Source organism: Erpetoichthys calabaricus, chromosome 9, assembly GCF_900747795.2.
Source record: "Erpetoichthys calabaricus chromosome 9, fErpCal1.3, whole genome shotgun sequence".
Lineage (NCBI taxonomy): Eukaryota > Metazoa > Chordata > Cladistia > Polypteriformes > Polypteridae > Erpetoichthys > Erpetoichthys calabaricus.
In genome coordinates, this window is record NC_041402.2 from 100,505,642 (window position 1) to 100,528,142 (window position 22,501).

Below are 22,501 nucleotides of genomic sequence, written 5' to 3' on the forward strand. Positions count from 1 at the left end.
CTACAGTATATACACTATACAGAAAAAATCCTTGAAACTTATAATTTGCATATTTTAGTAAATAATGGTTGTTGGAAAATCAATACCATATAATAACCTCTTCGTGTTCAGGCTCAGAACTTAACACTAGAATTCCTGAAGCCTATGAAAAAACTCGTAATCCTGGGCCACCTTAAACTCTTTCACAGCTCTCCATCAGCGTCTTTTTTTTTGCAAATGTGTCAATCAACACAAGCAGCCTGCTATCCCATGCCCCCCACCAACACAAAATTCTCAAAGCTCAGGTCTCTTTATCTGAGAGTGAGGTGCCTGGAGTTGTACAGGGTAAATAATATATCGTTATTTGGAATACATACATGTGTGTTCTATGTCTACAACAATCAATGTAAGTGTAGGATGACAGGAACTGCTGAACACATAGCTAAAACAGAAACGTTTTCCATGTTATACTAATAATGATGTGAAGTGTATAATGTGTAAAGACTTTAGTCCAAATATCAAATAAACATGTGCGCTTTAATTCAAAAATTAACCAAAGAAAAAAATATCATTTGATTTTCATATTGTTATCAATGAGTTAAAATCTTAACCTCAAATGTCAATTGACAGGGAGCTGCTATGTCTTCTTGAATGGTGCAGAGGTAAGAACAGCTGCCTTGTAACCCAAAGGTCCCTGGTTTGAGGTTGGTTGCTCCACATTTTGAGTAGTGAGCTGCTATTATTATTACTATAATATAATTAAAGTATTCAATTGATTTCATTATTTCAAAAGACCTTCTACGATGAATAAAAAATTTGGACGGCGTTTTCCCTCGCCCGGACGCGGGTCACCGGGGCCCCCCTCTGGAGCCAGGCCTGGAGGTGGGGCTCAATGGTGAGCGCCTGGTGGCCGGGCTTAGCCCGAAGAGGCAACGTGGGTCCCCCTTCCCATGGGCTCACCACCTATGGGAGGGGCCAAGGAGGTAGGGTGCAGTGTGAGTTGTGTAGTGGCCGAAGGCGGGGACCTTGGCGGTCTGATCCTCGGCTACAGAAGCTGGCTCTTGGGACGTGGAATGTCACCTCTCTGAAGGGGAAGGAGCCTGAGCTAGTGCGCGAGGTCGAGAGGTTCTGGCTAGATATAGTTGGGCTCACCTCGACGCACAGCTTGGACTCTGGAACCAATCTCCTTGACAGGGGCTGGACTCTCTACCACTCTGGAGTTGCCCCCGGTGAGAGGCGCCGAGCGGGTGTGGGCATACTTATTGCCCCCCAACTTGGAGCCTGTACATTGGGGTTTATCCCAGTGGGCGAGTGGATAGCCTCCCTCTGCCTTCGGGTGGGGGGACGGGTCCTAATTGTTGTTTGTGCGTATGCACCGAACAGCAGTTCAGAGTAGCCACCCTTTTTGGAGTCCCTAGTGGGGGTGCTAGAGGGCATACCTTCTGGGGATTCCCTCATTCTGCTGGGAGACTTCAATGCTCACGTGGGCAATGACAGTGAGACCTGGAAGGGCGTGATTGGGAGGAATGGCCCCCCGATCTGAACCCGAGTGGTGTTTTGTTATTGGATTTCTGTGCTCATCACGGATTGTCCATAACAAACACCATGTTCAAGCATAGGGTTGTTCATATGTGCACTTGGCACCAGGACACCCTAGGCCTCAGTTCGATGATCAACTTTGTGGTCGTGTCGTCGGACCTGCTGCCACATGTCTTGGACACTCAGGTGAAGAGAGGGGCGGAGCTGTCAACTGATCACCACCTGGTGGTGAGTTGGCTTCGATGGTGGGGGAGGATGCCGGTCAGGCCTGGTAGGCCCAAACGTGTTGTGAGGGTCTGCTGGGAACATCTGGCAGAGACCCCTGTCAGAAGTAGACCACATCCCGAGGGAGGTGGGGGACATTGAGTCCGAATGGGCCATGTTCCGTGCCTCTATTGTTGAGGCGGCTGACCGGAGCTGTGGCCGTAAGGTGGTCGGTGCCTGTTGTGGCGGCAATCCCCGAACCCGTTGGTGGACACCGGCGGTGAGGAATGCCGTCAAGCTGAAGAAGGATTCCTACAGGACCCTTTTGTCCTGTGGGACTCTGGAGGCAGCTGAAAGGTACCAGCAGGCCAAGCGGAATGCGGCTTTGGTGGTTGCTGAGGCAAAAACTCGGGCGTGGGAGGAGTTTGGGGAGGCCATGGAGAACGACTTTCGGACAGCTTCGAGGAGATTCTGGTTCACCGTCCGGCGTCTCAGGAGGGGGAAGCAGTGCAGTGTCAACACTGTATATGGTGGGGATGGTGCACTGCTGACCTCGACTCGGGACGTTGTGGGTCGGTGGGGGGAGTACTTCGAAGACCTCCTCAATCCTACTAACATGCCTTCCAGTGAGGAAGCAGAGCCTGGGGACTCGGAGGTGGGCTCCCCCATCTCTGGGACTGAGGTCACTGAGATGGTCAAAAAACTCCTTGGTGGCAGGGCCCCGGGGCTGGATGAGATACGCCCGGAGTTCCTCAAGGCTCTGGATGTTGTAGGGCTGTCTTGGTTGACACGTCTCTGCAACATCGCATGGACATCAGGGACAGTGCCTCTAGATTGGCAGACCGGGGTGGTGGTCCCCCTCTTTAAGAAAGGGGACTGGAGGGTGTGTTCCAAGTACAGAGGGATCACACTCCTCAGCCTCCGTGGAAAAGTCTATTTGGGGTTCTGGACAGGAGGGTCCGTCGGATAGTTGAACCTTGGATTCAGGAGGAACAGTGTGGTTTTCTTCCTGGTTGCGGAACAGTGCACCAGCTCTACACCCTTAGCAGAGTCCTGGAGGGTGCATGGGAGTTCGCCCAACCAGTCCACATGTGTTTTGTGGACTTGGAAAAGGCATTCGACCATGTCCCTCGGGGAATCCTGTGGGGGGTGCTCCGGGAGTATGGGGTACCGGATCCCTTGATAAGGGCTGTTCGGTCCCTGTACAACTGGTGGCAGAGCTTGGTCCGCATTGCCGGCAGTAAGTCGAACCCATTTCCAGTGAGAGTTGGACTCCGCCAGGGTTGCCCTTTGTCACTGATTCTGTTCATAACTTTTATGGACAGAATTTCTAGGCGCAGCCAGGGTGTTGAGGGGGTCCGGTTTGGTGGACTCAGGATTGGGTCACTGCTTTTTGCAGATGATGTTGACCTGTTTGCTTCATCAGGTCGTGATCTTCAGCTCTCTCTGGATCGGTTCACAGCTGAGTGTGAAGCGGCTGGGATGGGAATCAGCACCTCCAAATCCGAGACCATGGTCCTCAGCCGGAAAAGGGTGGAATGCCCTTTCAGGGTTGGGAGCGAGATCCTGCCTCAAGTGGAGGAGTTCAAGCATCTCCGGGTCTTGTTCACGAGTGAGGGAAGAATGGAACGTGAGATCGGCAGGCGGATCGGTGCGGCATCTGCAGTGATGCGGGCTCTGCATCGGTCTGTCGTGGTGAAAAAGGAGCTGAGCTGTAAGGCAAAGCTCTCAATTTACCAGTCGATCTATGTTCCTACCCTCACCTATGGTCATGAGCTATGGGTAGTGACCGAAAGAACGAGCTCGCGAATAAAAGCGGCTGAAATGAGTTTCCTCCGCAGGGTGTCTGGGCTCTCTCTTAAAGATAGGGTGAGAAGCTCAGTCATCCGGGAGGGTGAGTAGAGCCGCTGCTCCTCCGCATCGAGAGGAGTCAGATGAGGTGGCTCGGGCATTTGATCAGGATGCCTCCTGGACGCCTCCCTGGTGAGGTGTTCCGGGCATGTCCAACCGAGAGGAGGCCCCGGGGAAGACCCAGGACACGCTGGAGCGACTATGTCTCCCGGCTGGCCTGGGAATGCCTTGGGATTCTCCCGGAAGAGCTAGAAGAAGTGGCCGGGGAGAGGGAAGTCTGGGCATCTCTGCTCAAGCTGCTGCCCCCGCAACCCGACCTCGGATAAACGGAAGAGGATGGATGGATGGATGGTATTCATTTGGTTTGAGTCTGTAACACCCGGTGTAAATTTTGGCTACTTGTAAAAGTTAGCTCTTGTTTTTTTATTATTCAGTTTTATTCTGGTTCACATGGTACACCAAACTTGCCTCTCCCTCTCTGAGTTGATGGCATTTTTCACCATTCTTTTCACAAGAGCAGCAATGACCACAGTTGGTGCTGTGCTTGACGCCTGCTCAGAACTATTTGTTGTACCGGCAATCAAAGATTCAATGTCCTGTGACCGCTATAATATTACCATGCGGCATTTACGCTTCGACAACAAAGACACCCGTGCAGAACGTGTGAAAAAAAACAGATTGCTGCAATCTCAGACATCTGGCAACAATTTGTTGAGAACTGTGTTTTGAGTTACAACTCAGGGCAAAGCTTATGAAGCCGTTTCTGGATAAAGGCAGAACCGTAACAACAGATAGCTTGTTCACAGTGATTTCACTGGCTAATAGACTCTTGATCCGTGACACAATTAAGGATTACCTTGTGGAGTGTTCGAACCAAGGATGTGATGCTGTCAATCCACACATGCTGAAGTCCAAAATCCAGTTACAGAGTGTGGCGGCATGTCCTAAACTGAGAAGTTTGGTGGTCAACGTTGATGGTACTACAGTGTTAATTTATAAACAAATATAATTTTTATTATTCAGTTGTGCCAAGATGGTACAAAGTACAAGGAAAATTCCCTGTGGGTTGAATGTGACAATATGCAAACTGGATATGATCTTGACTATCTGGAATATTCTGTTAAATCTGTCCCAGCAGTTTCTCAAAGCACTTTATCACAACTGAAGTGAGTGTCACCAATCTGTATTAACTTAGACAGTCCACTTCTGTTTTCTTAGGCACAGGGATAATTGATGTCCTTTTGAAAGAGGCGAGACAAAATATTCTGTCAGTGAAATATTAAAGCTGGCACAGAAGACGTCAGCTAAATTACTGCTACAGGTTTTTAAAACATACCCTGACATTATTTCCAGACCACATACCTTGTGAAAAACAACTTCTTTAAAAGTCTTCCTTAAGATATGTACAGAAATAAGTAAGGATGAATCATATGGTGCTGCATGCAACTGAATGTTGGGCAGCTTGTTTTCACAGTCAAACTAGGCAAAGAAAGCATTAAGTTAGTCTAAAAGTGGAAACAAAGTTGATACTGGATTAGGTTTTGTTTTGTAGTCTGTAAGCATTCTTAACACTAGAATTACCAGAGCCTACACAAAAACTCGTAGATCTGTCCCACCTTAAATCGTTTCACACTTCTCCATCAGCGTCTTTTGTCCTGTAAATGTGTTGATAAGCAGCCTACTATCACATCCCCCACCCGCCGCACAGTTTTCTCAGCTCAAATCTGTTTACCTGCATGTCAGTTGCTTGGAGTTGTATAGAGTGAGAAGTCAAGCAAAATGACACCTTTTATAAATACTATATAGTTATTTGGAACACATGCATTTCATGTGTGTTCTGTGTCTACAATGATCTATGTAAACACTTTGTTAAAACAGAAATGTTTTCCATGTTTTAGTAATAATTAACAAAATGTAGACATGAAGTTTATAATGTGTGAAGCCTGAAGTCCAAATATCAAAGAAACACTTTCACAAAAGGTACAAATATTACAGAACAAGTGCACTTTTATTCAAAAATATAACTGCAGAAAAAGAAACCGCGTTTAGGGTGACACACATTTACTGCGACTGCTTCCGTGGCGCAACAGTATCAGCTGTTGACTGGTAATCAAAACTTTACGGGTTCAATCCCAGACGAGTCTGTTTTGAGAAGTGAGCTGCTCGTATTCTTACTATTTTAGAATAAAAACATACATTTGATTTCAGTCTGTTATATTTGTACCTTTTGTGAAAGTGCTTCTTTGATATTTGACTTCAGGCTTCACACATTATAAACTTCATGTCTACATTTTGTCAATTATTACTAAAACATGAAAAACGTTTCTGTTTTAACAATGTGTTTACATAGATCGTTGTAGACACAGAACACACATGAAATGTATGTGTTCCAAATAGCGATACAGTAATCCCTCCTCCATCGCGGGGGTTGCGTTCCAGAGCCACCCGCGAAATAAGAAAATCCGCGAAGTACAAACCATATGTTTATATGGTTATTTTTATATTGTTATGCTTGGGTCACAGATTTGCGCAGAAACACAGGAGGTTGTAGAGAGACAGGAACGTTATTCAAACACTGCAAACAAACATTTGTCTCTTTTTCAAAAGTTTAAACTGTGCTCCATGACAAGACAGAGATGACAGTTCTGTCTCACAATTAAAAGAATGCAAACATATCTTCCTCTTCAAAGAAGTGCGCGTCAGGAGCACAGACTATCAGAAAGAGAGAGGAAAGCAAACAAATCAATAGGGCTGTTTGGCTTTTAAGTCTACGAAGCACCGCCGGTACAAAGCTGTTGAAGGCGGCAGCTCACACCCCCTCCGTCAGGAGCAGGGAGAGAGAGAGAGAGAGAGAGAGAGACAGAGAAAAACAAACAGTCAAAAATCAATACGTGCCCTTCGAGCTTTTAACTATGCGAAGCACCGTGCAGCATGTCGCTTCACGAAGCAGCTGCACAGAAGGTAGCAACGTGAAGATAATCTTTCAGCATTTTTAGACGAGCGTCCGTATCGTCTAGGTGTGCGAACAGCCCCCCTGCTCACACCCCCTACGTCAGGATCAGAGAAAGTCAGCGCAAGAGAGAGAGAGAGAAAAGTAAGTTGGGTAGCTTCTCAGCCATCTGCCAATAGCGTCCCTTGTATGAAATCAACTGGGCAAACCAACTGAGGAAGCATTTACCAGAAATTAAAAGACCCATTGTCCTCAGAAATCCGCGAACCAGCAAAAAATCCGCGATATATATTTAAATATGCTTACATATAAAATCCGCGATAGAGTGAAGCCGCGAAAGGCGAAGCGCAATATAGCGAGGGATCACTGTATAGCATTTATAAAAGGTGTCATTTTGCTCGACTTCTCACTCTATACAACTATCCAAGCAACTGACACGCAGGTAAACAGATTTGAGCTGAGAAAACTGTGCGGCGGGTGGGGGATGTGATAGTAGGCTGCTTGCTGCTTATCAACACATTTACAGGACAAAAGACGCTGATGGAGAAGTGTGAAATGATTTAAGGTGGGACGGATCTATGAGTTTTTTCGTAGGCTCTGGTAATTCTAGTGTTAAGAATGCTTACAGACTACAAAACAAAACCTAATCCAGTATCAACTTTGTTTCCCCTTTTAGACTAACTTAATGCTTTCTGTGCCTAGTTTGACTGCGAAAACAAGCAGCCCAACATTCAGTTGCATGCAGCACCATATGATTCATCCTTATTTATATCTGTACATATCTTAAGGAAGACTTTTAAAGAAGTTGTTTTTCACAAGGTGGTGGGAGATGTGATAGTAGGCTGCTTGCTGCTTATCAACACATTTACAGGACAAAAGACGCTGATGGAGAAGTGTGAAGCAATTTAAGGTGGGACGGATCTACGAGTTTTTTCGTAGGCTCTGGTAATTCTAGTGTTAATTCCTGTCACATGAACTGTTCTAGCCTATAAAGTCCATCTCTAGTGTACCCCCATACTGATATTTAGCCAGTTTTATTGCTTTAACAAATTTGTATCTGCATTTCTTGCATGTTTCCATTTCACTGCTTCAAAATGTATTACTGCATGCCTTCAGTAAATTCCTGATGTCAGTAATGATGGCCAGTTTCTAATTAAGAAATATGCAGATTGTTTTCATATGCACATGGTCATCCACAAATTTTGATGAATCATTTTAACAATGTCTGCATACTCATTCAGATATGATAAGGAGTCTCTAAACATGTCTCTGTTTACACAATCAAAGCAGTCCTGTACGTTATCATGTGTTTCTTTTGTTCAATTGTACCATTTTCTTGCCTGCTCCTCATTTTTTACTCTCTGCTTATAAACTAGCAGCAGGATTACAAACAGGTGTTCAGACCATCTGAGGCTGGGTGCAGGAAGTGTCTTTTATTGGAATGTAATAGTGGTCCAGAATATTAGCACCCCTTGTGGGGCAGAGGAAATGCCGCTGATATTTAGAGTAGCTTTACAATTCCTTAAATTTGTGTTATTTGAAGTCCCCAGCAGAAATAGGTAATCCCTCAGGGTGTAAAAACTGTAATAACGTACAGATTATTCATCGCATTGTTCAGGTTGGCCTGCAGAGGAATACACCAACCAGAAAAATAGCAGAGAACTCCCTCACAAGATAAAAAGGCTAATTCAGGCTAATTACATAAATTTAAGAAATAATCAATGACTAACCACTGAATATTCTGCGACAAAATAAAGCTGGTCACAAATCAGAATTATAAATATACAAAGCCAGTTCCCTAATTTATGAATTACACTTTGTGAAATTATATACTCAGTAACTTCACTCATCATCTCTGTTGCGGAATAATTTCATTGTCGTTACAATGAAAAAACCAGTAGATACAGACATACCTAACCTGTTAAGGCAGCAACTACAACTGTGAGACAGAGAAAGAGGCAGGGAGATGCAGAAAGATGGAACAAAGACTGAAATGTCTGTTAAGTCATAACTTTCTACTTTGTTTCTCTGTAGAAAAGCAGGTAATTAGAATGAACGTCAAAAGTTTTCAAGTTGTCCCTGTAATGATATTATTTATAATATTTTTCAACAAAATGTATTAGCCTTCCACCTTGCCAAAAGACAAATTAAACTGAAAACACAAAATTCACAACTTAACTTCAAAAGCAAAACTGATCTTTGATAAAAATGTTACATTATATAAATTATATAAGTGATTGTACTTAAAAAATAACTGGCAAAATTGATAGTTATGGAACATTTTAGGTGGTACACATTAATAGTGCTAATAAATAACTTGTTAGATTGCATTTTTGTGTGCACTGTATGATTGGGTTTCCAAATTAACATAAATATTTAAATAACAATACATGCACCTTATACAGTAGCCTCTTCACAAACTTGACATTCCCAGTTTAAGTTATTCCTGAGTTAGCCATGTACAATTAAATGGAATATTTTTAGAGCTTGCTGAAAGAGCACAGAAATAACGACAGATAAGCCACAAATATATATATACAAAACTGCAAAATAAAATCATGATATATAAATATTAGTGTTATTATTTATTGGTGTAATTACAAATTACATGTTTGATAAGTAAAAGTTATTTTTGGCAATTTAAAAAAAAAAACCTATGAGGAGGTGCAGAACAAGTGCTAAACACTGCACGTCTGTCCAGCAATCTGTCAATTGTAAGTGAGCAGGCAAACATCTTTGTCAGGAGCTGCACATGTACTGGTCTCTTGGCTCTTTTCCTTCAATGAATCAATGCTGCATATGCTGTTCACGGTCTGGATCTCAGCTTTGAGACTCGCCCTTCACCCCATAATGCCCCTGCAAACAGCCTCAATCCCCCACCCCCTTCTAATGCTTCAAACAGAACTAAAGATCCTGGATTTTAGCCTCAACACTCCCCAGCAACCCCTGTGAACAGCCAAGTAAGTCCATTATAGACCTTTGTGGCACTCAGTGCTTTGGTAAGTCTAACGTTAAGTCTTGTTTTCGTCCTGCTCCTGACACCAATGTAGTGCTAGCGCAGAGTGTCAGAATGGATTCTCTTGTTCTATAAAAGGCTCTTTTAGGTGGATTACTATCCTTAAAAGAGCCATGTAGGAATGACTTTTTTTAAAGGCAAACATGATGCTGGTGATGGAGTACCAGCTCTTATAATGGTGACTCACCCAGGGCTGATGCAGCTTGTCAGTGCCGTTACAATATTAAAAAATATGAATGCTTTTTCCAGTATAATAAATCAAAACATTGTTTAAACTTGACTTGCTTAAAACAGGTGCATTTACCTAATCATAAATTATGCTTGTCTATATGTTAGGAGAACCAAAGTACTATCTGCAAATTTTTATATTTGTGAATTTGCAGTGGTTACTGTAAATACTGTAATGTTTTGTCACCGTTTCATTAAATATTAGGTCTAAATTCATAAATTAATAAGTCTCTTAACATGATGGAAACACACATAGTTATTCAAAAAATGTTTGTTATATAATTTAGCTTTTGCCCTTGACTTTGCAACATTCCTATATAATTAGAATCTCTCATATTAAATACACAAATCTTATGCAATGGTAGGCTCTTTTTATGCTGCTGGTTGCACTTGCATTGTGCCAATACTGGCACATATTAATATATCTTTTATTTGTTTTTTGGTTATTACTGCCACTATATCATCTTGCTTATCTTTTCTGCATGACACATTCTCTTTTGACATTCAAAATTATGACCATTACAGATGGTATGTTCAAGTATTAAATTAGGCAGGCAGCACTTAGAGACTATGAAACTTTTTACATTTTTTTTTCAAATTTTTGTCAAGGAGTGTTCTTAATTGGCAAGGTCTTGTCAACGGCCTTTTCATCTTTAGTTACTTTTATACTTAATACAGTAGTATTGGCTAGGCTGAATGATCCAGGCAGCAGTCTTGTGATTTTAAATTGAAGGCCATTATAAATCAAATGTGGTATTTTCAGTATTGCTACTCTAAGTCCTAATACTGGAGTATATTCTAAACTAATTTGGGCAACAAATCAAAGTTACTTGAAAGGAAGCCTAGAGATTAAATAATTAGACACAGAATTAAAATCAAGTAATCTGACTCCCATTGCAACACAAAATATAAAACCAGTCAATTTTTACTTTTGCTAAAGTGCTCACTTATAAATTTAGTTGTTTGGATAGAGACATTATACAGAGTACGCTGCCAATTCTCTTTATTTTAGGATGAACCAAATGGCTTTAAATTAAGAAATACTGGTCAGGAAGTAGTCTTGGAAAAATTTTATGTGATGAACTGCATATTGCTTCCAAAAAATGAAGATGATTTTACATTCACTGAAATGTTCAACTTAGATATCAAAAAGCAGGGATGCTTTTCAGCCAGTGTTTTTTAAGCTTTATGGTCATTTAGTTGTAGTGCTACTTTAACACTAGAAACCCTGAAGCATATGAAAAAAATTGTAATACCGGACCACTTTAAATCCCTTTGCACCTCTTCATCAGTGTCTTTGTTTTGCAAATGTGTCAATCAGCACAGGCAGCAAGTAGCCTGCTATCCAATCCCCCACTGACGCAGATGAAGTTCTCCCAGGTCAAGTCTGTTTATCTGGGTGTGAGGTGCCTTGAGTTGTATAGGATAAATAATATATCGTTATTTGGAATACATGCATTTCATGTGTGTTCTGTATCTACAATGATCTGGGTAATTGTTGGATGACAGGAAATGCGAGCCAAGAAATGCTGAACACATAACTAAAACAGAAAATGTTTCCATGTTATAGTAATGCTGACGTGAAGTGTATTATGTGTGAAGACTTTGGTCCAAATATCAGACACTTTCAAAAAAGATGTAACAAAACAAGTATGCATTTATTCAAGTATATAACCAAAGAAAAGGAAATCATTCAATTTACATGTCACCGTCAATTAGTAAAAACCCAAGCCCAAATATCAACAGAAAGCTGACATATCTGCTTGGCTGGTGCAAAGGTAAGAACTGCTGCCTTGTAATCAAGAACTGCTATTAATCTATACATATTAATAAAAGGCAAAGCCCTCACTGACTCACTGACTGACTGACTGACTGACTGACTGATTGACTGACTGACTGACTGACTGACTGACTCACTCATCACTAATTCTCGAACTTCCCGTGTAGGTGGAAGGCTGAAATTTGGCAGGCTCATTCCTTACAGCTTACTTACAAACGTTAGGCAGGTTTCATTTCGAAATTCTACGCGTAATGGTCATAACTGGAACATATTTTTTGTCCATACACTGTAATGGAGGAGGCGGAGTCACGTATCGCGTCATCACGCCTCCTACGTAATCACGTGAACTAAAAACAAGGAAGAGATTTACAGCACGAGTCAAACGCGGGAAAGAAGGTAAATGGCGTTAATTTTTGACTGTCTTTTAATACTGTGTAAGCATACATATTAACACATGTGCAATTAAACGTGTGCATTTACGGGGTGATTTCTCAGGCTTAAAAGCTCGCCTTTTATCAAACGCAGGAACAAAGGTAACTGATGTTGATCACTGTCTTTTAATACTGTGTAACCAAACATATTAACACATGTGCAATTAAACGTGTGCATTTACGGGGTGATTTCTCAGGCTTAAAAGTTCGCCTTTTACTAAAAAGGTAAATGCAAAACTATTTTCAATCAGTTTCATGAAACGCTCCCGTTAAGGATTGCAATAACATATTCGCGAGATAAAAGAACGAACTAGGGGGAAATGACGGAAGAGCCGCAAACAGCGAAGAGCAAAAAATTAAGTAAACAATTGAGAAGGGAGCGAGTGAAGCATACAAGCATGTTCATAAGGGAAACAAAGCACGGTGTAAAACGTAAGTTTGAATTAAGTTTATAGAAACGCTCCCGCTGAGGATTGCAATAACATATTCGCGAGATAAAAGTTTAATGAGAAGACACGAGGTATAAACGAACCACACGCCATGGCGCAACGTTAGGGGCAACAGTTTCAACCATTCTATTATCTGCTTCTCGCAACTGAAAGACGGCACATGGCGGATGTTAGCCGACTTGCTGACCGCAACGTTAGGGGCTTCAACTCTGGCGCTGACGCCACATCTCAGTGCCAACACTTTGCAGACTCTACTTAAAAGACACGCCCTCCTCACTGGACAGTTAAAAAGACCAATCAAACTAACGATGACATCAAGTATTACCCAATCAAAAGTAGGAAAGGAGGCATCTTCATAAAATGCGTGTGGGATGATTTGCATGAGACGCTGCTTTAAAAAAAATGATAAAAAAAATACGGGACAAATCCCGTCCAGTATTGATTCAAAACGGGACGCGCAATTTCATTCTCAAATGCGGCACGATTCCGTATTTTAAAGGACGGGTGGCAACCCTACAGTGCCAGGTAACCACCCATACAATCAGATTGTGATTCAGACTAGGAATGCAATGAATGTAATTACCCCGATCTACATACAAGGCGAAAGTCTTGCAACATTCAAAGATGATGGTTTGGGATAAGTACACCATACAACATAAAAGAGCTTATTAAGCCTTGAACCGAAAAAAGCAACATCTCAGAGATCGTAAAAAAAAAAATAGGAAGTAATGTCGTTTTACTCGCTGTAGATTTTAGTCAAACATTACCAGTTATTCCACGAGGGAGACCAGCAGATGAACTCAACGCGTGTTTAAAATCCATGCTTCTCCCACGCTCGGTTATATGTCGCGTGTTCTCGGGTAGGTACACCAAAAAATGTATACATTTAAGCATGTAATGGGCAAACAAAAAATGAGGTATACCCGAAGGCACTGCAGTAGTACTTAATCTAACTTTACTTCTTAAATGTTAATGTTTTACTGTTTAATAATTTATACGCTTCTTATATGTTGTTCAAATTCTTTTATCAAAATACCAGTGACGGCGCAATGCACGATAACATGGAGTGAATACACCATACGCATCCGCCCACGGCCGCCCTGGTGTGCGCAGATAGGAGTTGATTCTACAATAAAATAAAATAAAGATTAAAAGAGTAATACAATCATCACCCATAAAGCGGATAGTAGACGTGACGTACTATATGTGTACCAGATTTCAAGTCAATAGGTGAAACGGTTTGCGAGCTACAGGTGATTTAAAATCCTGGACAGACACACAAATTGCCACGGTAGCAAATTACAGAAGAAGATTTTACTGTTTAATAATTTATATTTATATGAAATGTGCTTCTTATATATTACTTCATATTCTCATATGATAATGATGTTAATGTTTATATTGATTTCTATGTTATTGAAACTGCATTTATGTGTGAACTGTATATGTATGTATATATATATATATATATATATATATACTAACAAAATACCCGCGCTTCGCAGCAGAGAAGTAGTGTGTTAAAGAGGTTATGAAAAAAAAGGAAACATTTTAAAAATAACGTAACATGATTGTCAATGTAATTGTGTTGTCATTGTTATAAGTGTTGCTGTCTTTTATATATATATATATATATATATATATATTATATATATAATATACACACACACATAAACATTTATATACATATACATATATATACATATCTACATATACACATATCTACATATATATACACACATACATAAACACACACATAAGACTTATTGACTGAAACGGGCTTTCACGAAAAAAGTTAGGGCTTTGCTACAGGATACACCCTCCACAAGTTAACCAAGTAAAAATAAAATATATATTTCTGTTTTATTTAAACCTTTTAAGTTCATATGCATAGCCCCATTTGGCTGTTTAATTTTTTTTTTTCTTTCTTCAGTAATATTTAATCTCCTTAAAGAAAAAGAACATATCCATTTTACTTTTTTTGTATCTCTGTAGTAATATTTTAGTGTAAAAGAATAACCAGTATTTAAACCTTTTATGTTACTTTATACATTTATTTTACACAATGTTGAAAAATTAATAAGAAAGCTACATATTTTGGCAGCTGCTGCTTTCTTTTTCAATGAAATGAAAAAAGCTCTCCAAGAGAAAACGTCAATGAAGAAGAAACAGTTTGCACTATCTAAAAAGGAGAAACCCTCATTTATAAAAGTTTGCTGCAGATGACTTAACTGAAAATAAATGAATAGTTCCTATGTGTATAATACATATTTATCTATTTGACTTATGCCTTTATTCCAGCAACTTACAACATCTGAGGTACAATTTGTTACATTACTTTTGTTTTTTGCAGCACAGGAAGGTGAAGTGACTTCCTCAGGGGCACACAGTGGTGTCAGTAACACGATTTGAACTGACAAGCTCCGGGTTTGCTGAAATATTACTGAAGAAAGAAAAAAAACGAAAACGGGCAAATAGGGCTATGCATACAAATGTCCATCCATCCATTATCCAACCTGCTATATCCTAAATACAGGAGCCAATAAGTAGATATGTATATATACAGTATATATATGTGAATGTATGCATGTATATATCTATGTCTATATATATATATATATATGTAGATATGTAAATTTGTATATGTATATATATGTTTATGTGGATGTGTATATACGTATGTATATGTAGATATGTGTATATGTAGATATGTATATATATGTTTATGTGTGTGTGTGTGCATATTATATATATAAAAGACAGCAACACTCATAACAATGACAACACAATTACATTGACAATCATGTTACGTTATTTTTAAAATGTTTCCTTTTCTTTTTCATATCCTCTTTAACACACTACTTCTCCGCTGCGAAGCGCGGGTATTTTGCTATTTATCTCTTTATATAAAGGAGAGTTGGGATCCGAGAGACTGTGTTTGTGTGTTTGTGGAGGGATGGAGAGTTAAGGCGGGTGTTGGAGTCACGTGATCATCTCCCCTCCCATTCACCTCATTTCATTCACTTCATTTCGCTCGAGCTGAGCTCCGCAGCTGGCGCGGTCTTGCTGTTCTTGATTTGCTTTTCACATGGCCAAGTATACGTTGCATGCTCAAGAGTAAGCTCAGCGCACAACTTGGTCATATTACAACCGGAGGGGCGAACTGACAACATGGTATACAAAGAGATCCTTAACAAATAATTATTGGTATAATTTCCCTCAGTTTATTATATAAAATTTTAAAGCAGTACTTCGCCGCTGCAAAGCACGGGTATTTTGCTCTATATATATGTGTGTGAATGTATGTATGTATATATGTATGTCTATATTTATTTCTATATCTATATATATATATATATATATATATATATATGTGTAGATATGTACATTTGTATATGTGTATGTATATATATATATATATATATATATATATATATATATATATATATATATATATATATATGTATATGTATATATATATATATATATATATATATATATATATATATATATATATATATATATATATATATATAATGTATATATATGTATATGTGGATGTGTATATGTATATATATGTATATGTAGATATGTGTATATGTAGATATGTATATATATGTATATATGTTTATGTATATATATGGTTACATAACCTCTTTAACACACTACTTCTCCGCTGCAAAGCACGGGTATTTTGCTATATATATATATAAAAGACAGCAACACTTATAACAATGACAACACAATTACATTGACAATCATGTTACGTTATTTTTAAAATGTTTCCTTTTTTTTTCATAACCTCTTTAACACACTACTTCTCCGCTGCGAAGCGCGGGTATTTTGCTAGTATTACTATAATATACTGCTCAAAAAAATTAAAGGAACACTTTTTAATCAGAGTATAGCATCAAGTCAATGAAACTTCTGGGATATTGATCTGGTCAGTTAAGTTGCAGAGGAGGTTGTTAATCAGTTTCAGCTGCTTTGGTGTTAATGAAAATAAACAACAGGTGCACTAGAGGGGCAACAATGAGGGAATAGTTTAACAGGTGGTGGCCACTGACATTTTTCCCTCCTCATCTTTTCTGACTGTTTTTTCACTAGTTTTGCATTTGGCTACAGTCAGTGTCACTACTGGTAGCATGAGGTGATACCTGGACCCTACAGAGGTTGAACAGGTAGTCCAACTTCTCCAGGATGGCACATCAATACGTGCCATTGCCAGAAGGTTTGCTGTGTTTCCCAGCACAGTCTCAAGGGCATGGAGGAGATTCCAGGAGACAGGCAGTTACTCTAGGAGAGCTGGACAGGGCCATAGAAAGTCCTTAACCCATCAGCAGGACTGGTATCCACTCTTTGGGAAACGAGGAACAGGATGAGCACTGCCAAAGCCATACAAAATGACTTTCAGCAGGCCACTGGTATGAATGTCTCTGACCAAACAATCAGAAACAGACTTCATGAGGGTGGCCTGAGGGCCCGACGTCCTCTAGGCCCTGTGCTTACTGCTTTGCACTGTGGAGCATTTGCCATAGAATACAAGAATTGGCAGTTCCACCACTGGCACCCTGTGCTTTTCATAGATGAGAGCAAGTTCACCCTGAGCACATGTGACAGACGTGAAAGGGTCTGGAGAAGCTGTGGAGAATGTTACGCTGCCTGTAACATCGTTCAGCATGGAGAGGCATATCCATTGACGGATGCACAGACCTCTATAGGCTAGACAACGGCAAGATTGACTGCCATTAGGTATCGGGAAGAAATCCTTGGACCCATTGTTCCTTTAATTTCTTTGAGCAGTTTATAATAAAAACATACATTTGATTGAAGCTTGTAACACCCGGTGTAAATTTTGGCAACTTCTAAAAGTTAGTGTTTTTTTTTAATTTAGTTTTATTCCGTCAGTGATGTTCACATTGTACAACAAACTTGCCTCTCCCTCTCCGAGTTGATGGAGTTTATCTCCATTCTTTTCACAAGAGCAGCAATAACTACAGTTGGTGATGTGGTTGATGCCTGCTCAGAACAATTTATTGTACCGGCAATCACAGATACAATGCCCCGTGACCACTATCAGACTATTATGCAGCATTTGTGCTTTCACAACAAAGACACCCATGCAGAACGTGTAAAAAACGACAGATTTTTTGAGATCTCGGCCATTTGGCAACATTTTGATGAGAACTGTGTTTTGAGTTATAACCCAGGGCAGCATATTACTGTTGATGAGCAACTCTTTCCAACCAAGTTCCATTGTCCTTTCTTGCAATACATCACAACCAAGCCTGACAAATTTGGCGCAAAGTTTTGGATTGCGGCAGATCTGGAGACAAAGTACATGTGCAATATCACTCCTTATTTAGGAAAAAATCCCAGTCGTCTCACGGGAGAAAGACTTTCCGATACTGTGATTATAAAGCTTATGGAGCCATTTCTGGATAAAGGCAGAATTGTAACAGACAAATTCTTCATGTTGCTTTCGCTGATTTAGAGACTGCAGCACAGGAACACAACTCTGCTTGGCACCATAAATAAAATGGGACGGCATTACGACTTTTTTCGTAGGCTTCTGGGATTCTAGTGTTGTACACAGTATTACGGCAGTTGAACCAGAGCGCATCTTGTTTTTTTACTACAAAGAGCTGTCTGCAGCGTAAACAAAGAGCAACAAGTCAGGGCTTGTTTTACAAGAGGCAACTGGAATATTAGACTTTATTAAAGAAAGCGAAGCAATTAACTGAGATATTGAATTGGAGGAGTCGTCCTGTGCAATTAGTCAAACAGCTACTTTAATAAATTTTTTATTTTGTCCTTTAAATTAAAACAGACATTGTTTGAGTTTGGACAGCAAGCTTGTTTTAAGTGCAGCAGCTTACATTTTTAATTGGAGAAAAGAAACAATAAAGATGAATAGCTGCTTAGTAAACAATAAGCTGGTTAGCTTAATAGAAAAATGATTCTTTTACTTATTCTATTATGCATGTTAGTCTTCAGTCTTCTTGATGAACAACTTATGAACATTTGATTCATTTGTGGCTTTTTAAAAGATTTCTACTGTGTTTATTATTTGTTTCTGTGAGTCATACAGCATAGGTTTTGGTAAGAAACAACTACAGCATAATGAAAATGGTAGTCCATATTTATAATTACACCTCAAGAATTACGAATGTCTAGCTGATACACTGAAGAAACACAACTGTATAAATATAGTAATTGTATATATTAAGTGCAACTATTGATATAATAGGATTAAAACCTGTAAGTGCATGTATATTTACATTTAAGCAATGTTTAATTGTCAATATCAATTAATTGTGTGAGAAATACTGTATATATAATTTTTTGCTGTGTTAGAGAAATGGTGAAAACTACTTTTATAATTAAACCTTGCTTCAGATAAGTACATTACAGAAAAAATATAACAGCCTTAAAATTATAAGATGCATTTTATTTTCTTTTATGCCGTAAGTATTATGAATACTTATTTTTAAACATATTTTATTAGTTAAAGTATGTATTTTAAGGGAAGGTTACTTATTTTTGTATTTCTATGGTCACTGAACAATAAGCCTGCAGAATTTCATTTTAACAACAGTTAACACCTGCGGTCTATAGTTTAATTAAAAAAAATACACTTTAATATAGCACATAAGGCTTCTATGCGTCTGGTTAAGCAGGAGCTTAGTGGAAAAAGGGATAAAAAAAACTGAAATCAGTATCACAATTGGCAGATCAAGTAATATGAAATAACCTGACCAAAGAATCCCTATTAAAAAGAATTCTGTACAACTACAATATTAACTTACTAATGTCCTGGGCCATATTGATCATTTTTTAATTAATTCAACAAACTGAATGAGCTATAAAATATGATCATGTAATATCAAAAGCTAATTTCAAACTTCTCACAGATGCAGTAACAGACACCAAAGCTGTGTCACTTTTTGCCATCGTGCCTTAGATCCATGTGGTTACTTATGGTGTTGATAACCAAACAGTAATTTTCAATACACAAAATGAAATTTTCTCTAAAATAACTTATTCTATGATTTGTCCCTATCCTTACCAAAAACAAATCACTGATTAAAGCGATAATAGTGCAACATTAACAAAGAATCACTATATCACAACGTAAGGATATTTTAGGAAACTCAAACTTAATTCTAGAGAACCATATAGATTACATGGCATTTTATTATAATACATTTTAAAGAAGTCTTAGGTTCAGTAGTTCCTCTCGACACATTAGTGATTACAGCATAAGAAACTCACCTTGGCTTAATGATAGCACTCGCGCTATTCATTTAGAATGCTGAACACTAGAGGTTAGATACAGAGCAATGAAATTACAGGTCTTTTTCTGGACCACTACAAATACTATTCCCGATTAATACTGTGCACTGTTTAGAACCAATGCAATTTGAGAAATATAAAATATGAACTGCCACGTAAAATACCTACAAACATTTGTGGCACAGATACAAACATATAATACAACAGCTCAGATTTCAAAGTCATCTTGCAAACTTAAACTCCATTTCTCTGTGTGTCCTCTTTTAATATTTACTTAAGGATTCCTTTATTTTATTGCAGAAGGCTTGAACTACTATATGGAAAGAAAGATTGTACATAACAAAATGGCAAATCAAAAGAAAATACCATTAGAATAATTATTTGTAAAATTAATTGCATATGTAAATTTCTTAGGTTTAAGTGGGATACCCAATAGATAGGCATGTCATCAAATTTGGTGGTTTATGACTTTTGTTTAATCAAATAATGCATTTTGAAGTTTGGTCACAACTGAAGTAGATGATAGCTTATAAATTTATACAATGGACTAAGAAAATCAGTGGTAGAATGTGAAAGGTGTTCCACATTTGTTTTTCCCCCAAGTGTCAGTCAAATTGTTGGCAAACAGCACTTTGAAAACAAAGAAGCTTTAGGTCGCATTAACAATGTGCAATTTCTTTTAGTTCTTGTGGAAGTGCATAAAACTACACAGATAAAAACACTAAATTACAAAATTGAAGATGTGAGTTCCAAAATCTGCTAATTACACCTTTTGGTAAAATTTAGTGAACACGTGATTGTGACTTTTCATGCAGTTGGTCATGCGCCGGAAATATGTTTGAGCTTCAAAACCTGCTAATTGCAACAGTGTAGTGCTATAGTTTTAGGGATTTAGTTTCAAAATCTGCTTACGGACCCAGATTTTCCTATTTATCTCCAAAATATATCTTTTGTACTTAGCTGATTTTGGAACTGAGCTCTTCAATTAGAAGCAAAGGTAATTAGTATAAACCTGCTGAAGTGAAGATATAAAGGTACCAAGTTTGGTAAGAACAATTTCCACATAACAAAAACAGATATAACAATTAATAAGTATTCATTAAAGAATAATTTTGTTTTTTTTCATGTCAAAAGTTATTGATTAATTTGCCATACAAAATTCTGTTCTAAAGTGAAGCGATTTTTATACATTTTAAAAATACCTTGTCTGTTCTTGTAGCTGACAATGAGGATGAAGAGTACAAGGGTCCATAGATAAAAAAAAAAGTATTCAATTGTGCCAAATACGTAAAGATTGAAGCTTCAAATGTTTTAACAAAACATGCCTTCCGCATCTATGAGGCATCTTTGTGAATAATATAAATAATTATTTTATCACAGATTCTTGCAACTATTTTTCTTGAGGTATGAATACATTTCCTGTTCAACTTGTCTGCTCACAGCCACAATCGTGTGTAGAGTTATGACAACCCAACAAGTCCCAGTTAAAAAGTTAAATTCTTCTTTTGCTTCTGCAATTCTGTTTCTTCAGAGGTTATCTTCTGCCGTGGCATGTAATAACACACAGATGTTAAATGAAATTGTATGATTATTTTTTCATAAGCAATTGCCAACTTTTCGCTCATTACATTCTGTGTTATTATTTTACATAGCCTGCAGAGTGAGATTCACGCCAAGTAGCAGCACAGTAAAAAGAACACATAAGAGTTTAATTGTACTTGGTACAAATAACAATAAATCTGAACTCAATTTATTGCACTGCACTATATGCAGTGTTTAATAAAAGCCTTAGATTATTAAAAGAGCCAAGCCACTTGCACATAACAGTTTCTGTGGTGTGTTGTGCGATGAAATGTACAATGAAAAACTGTTTAGAACATGAAAAGGGCAGCGTGTGCAATACAGCAGACTGAAGCACCACAAACCAATTAATGACTTTTTGAATGCATAATGAGTTGTTCTTGCTGAGGAATTGATAATAAAAAACTGAGGAAACTAAACTAAACTCACTGATACTCACTCATACTAATCAATGCCTAAATACACAGGGAGAACACATAAAACTCATGCAGGCCCAAGCGCTGTTAGGCAGGAATTACAGGTCTGCAAAAAACTCTTTGTCTATCTGTATTACCATCCTGCCTATGCCTATCTGTACTAAACTTACTAAGCTTCATTATGGTTAAACTTAGGTGAACTGGCGTTGTTAAACTGGTCTTACCCTGTTTGTGTATTAATGTTTTCGCTCTGCAATGAACTGGTGCCCTGTTCAGGTATTGTTCCTGTCCTGTGTTCACTGCTTGTTGGTCTAGGCTCCTGACATCCCACTACCCTGCCCCTAGATAAGCGAGTTAGGAAGATGAATGAATTGATGCATATAATGTTTGTTTAGTTCTTGTCATTCGATTTTATGGTATGTGCATGCATTTCCTCAATGTGGCACATGTGTGCTGTATTAATTCAGCAGCAGCAGGCAATTTCTTTGCGAAAGAAATAAGCTTCTGTATATAGAAAGAATATAAGCAATTGTAAATGTGCACTTTTCAGTTATTATTATTTAGCTGTATACATAAAATAGACAACAATTCACATCTGGGCATCAACATTCAATAATGCAAGTAACCCTCTTGGTGATAAGGTGAAACCACACTCTAGGGGCTGAAAATTTGCTTCAGTAAAAGATGAGCGAGGTAGTTGGCAACATGAAGTCCACAGCCAGTCTGTTTTTGAAATTGCTGAATCTCTAAACAATGGGTTGTACTTTTTACCTTCTTAAAA

The 22,501-nt window shown here is 38.8% G+C and overlaps 1 protein-coding gene across 4 annotated transcripts in view; it reads right to left on the minus strand.

Annotated features, from left to right (window-relative positions):
- atn1 (atrophin 1) overlaps window positions 1-22,501 on the minus strand; it is a 91,030-nt gene that overhangs the window by 54,374 nt on the left and 14,155 nt on the right. The gene's annotated exons all lie outside the window — the stretch shown is intronic.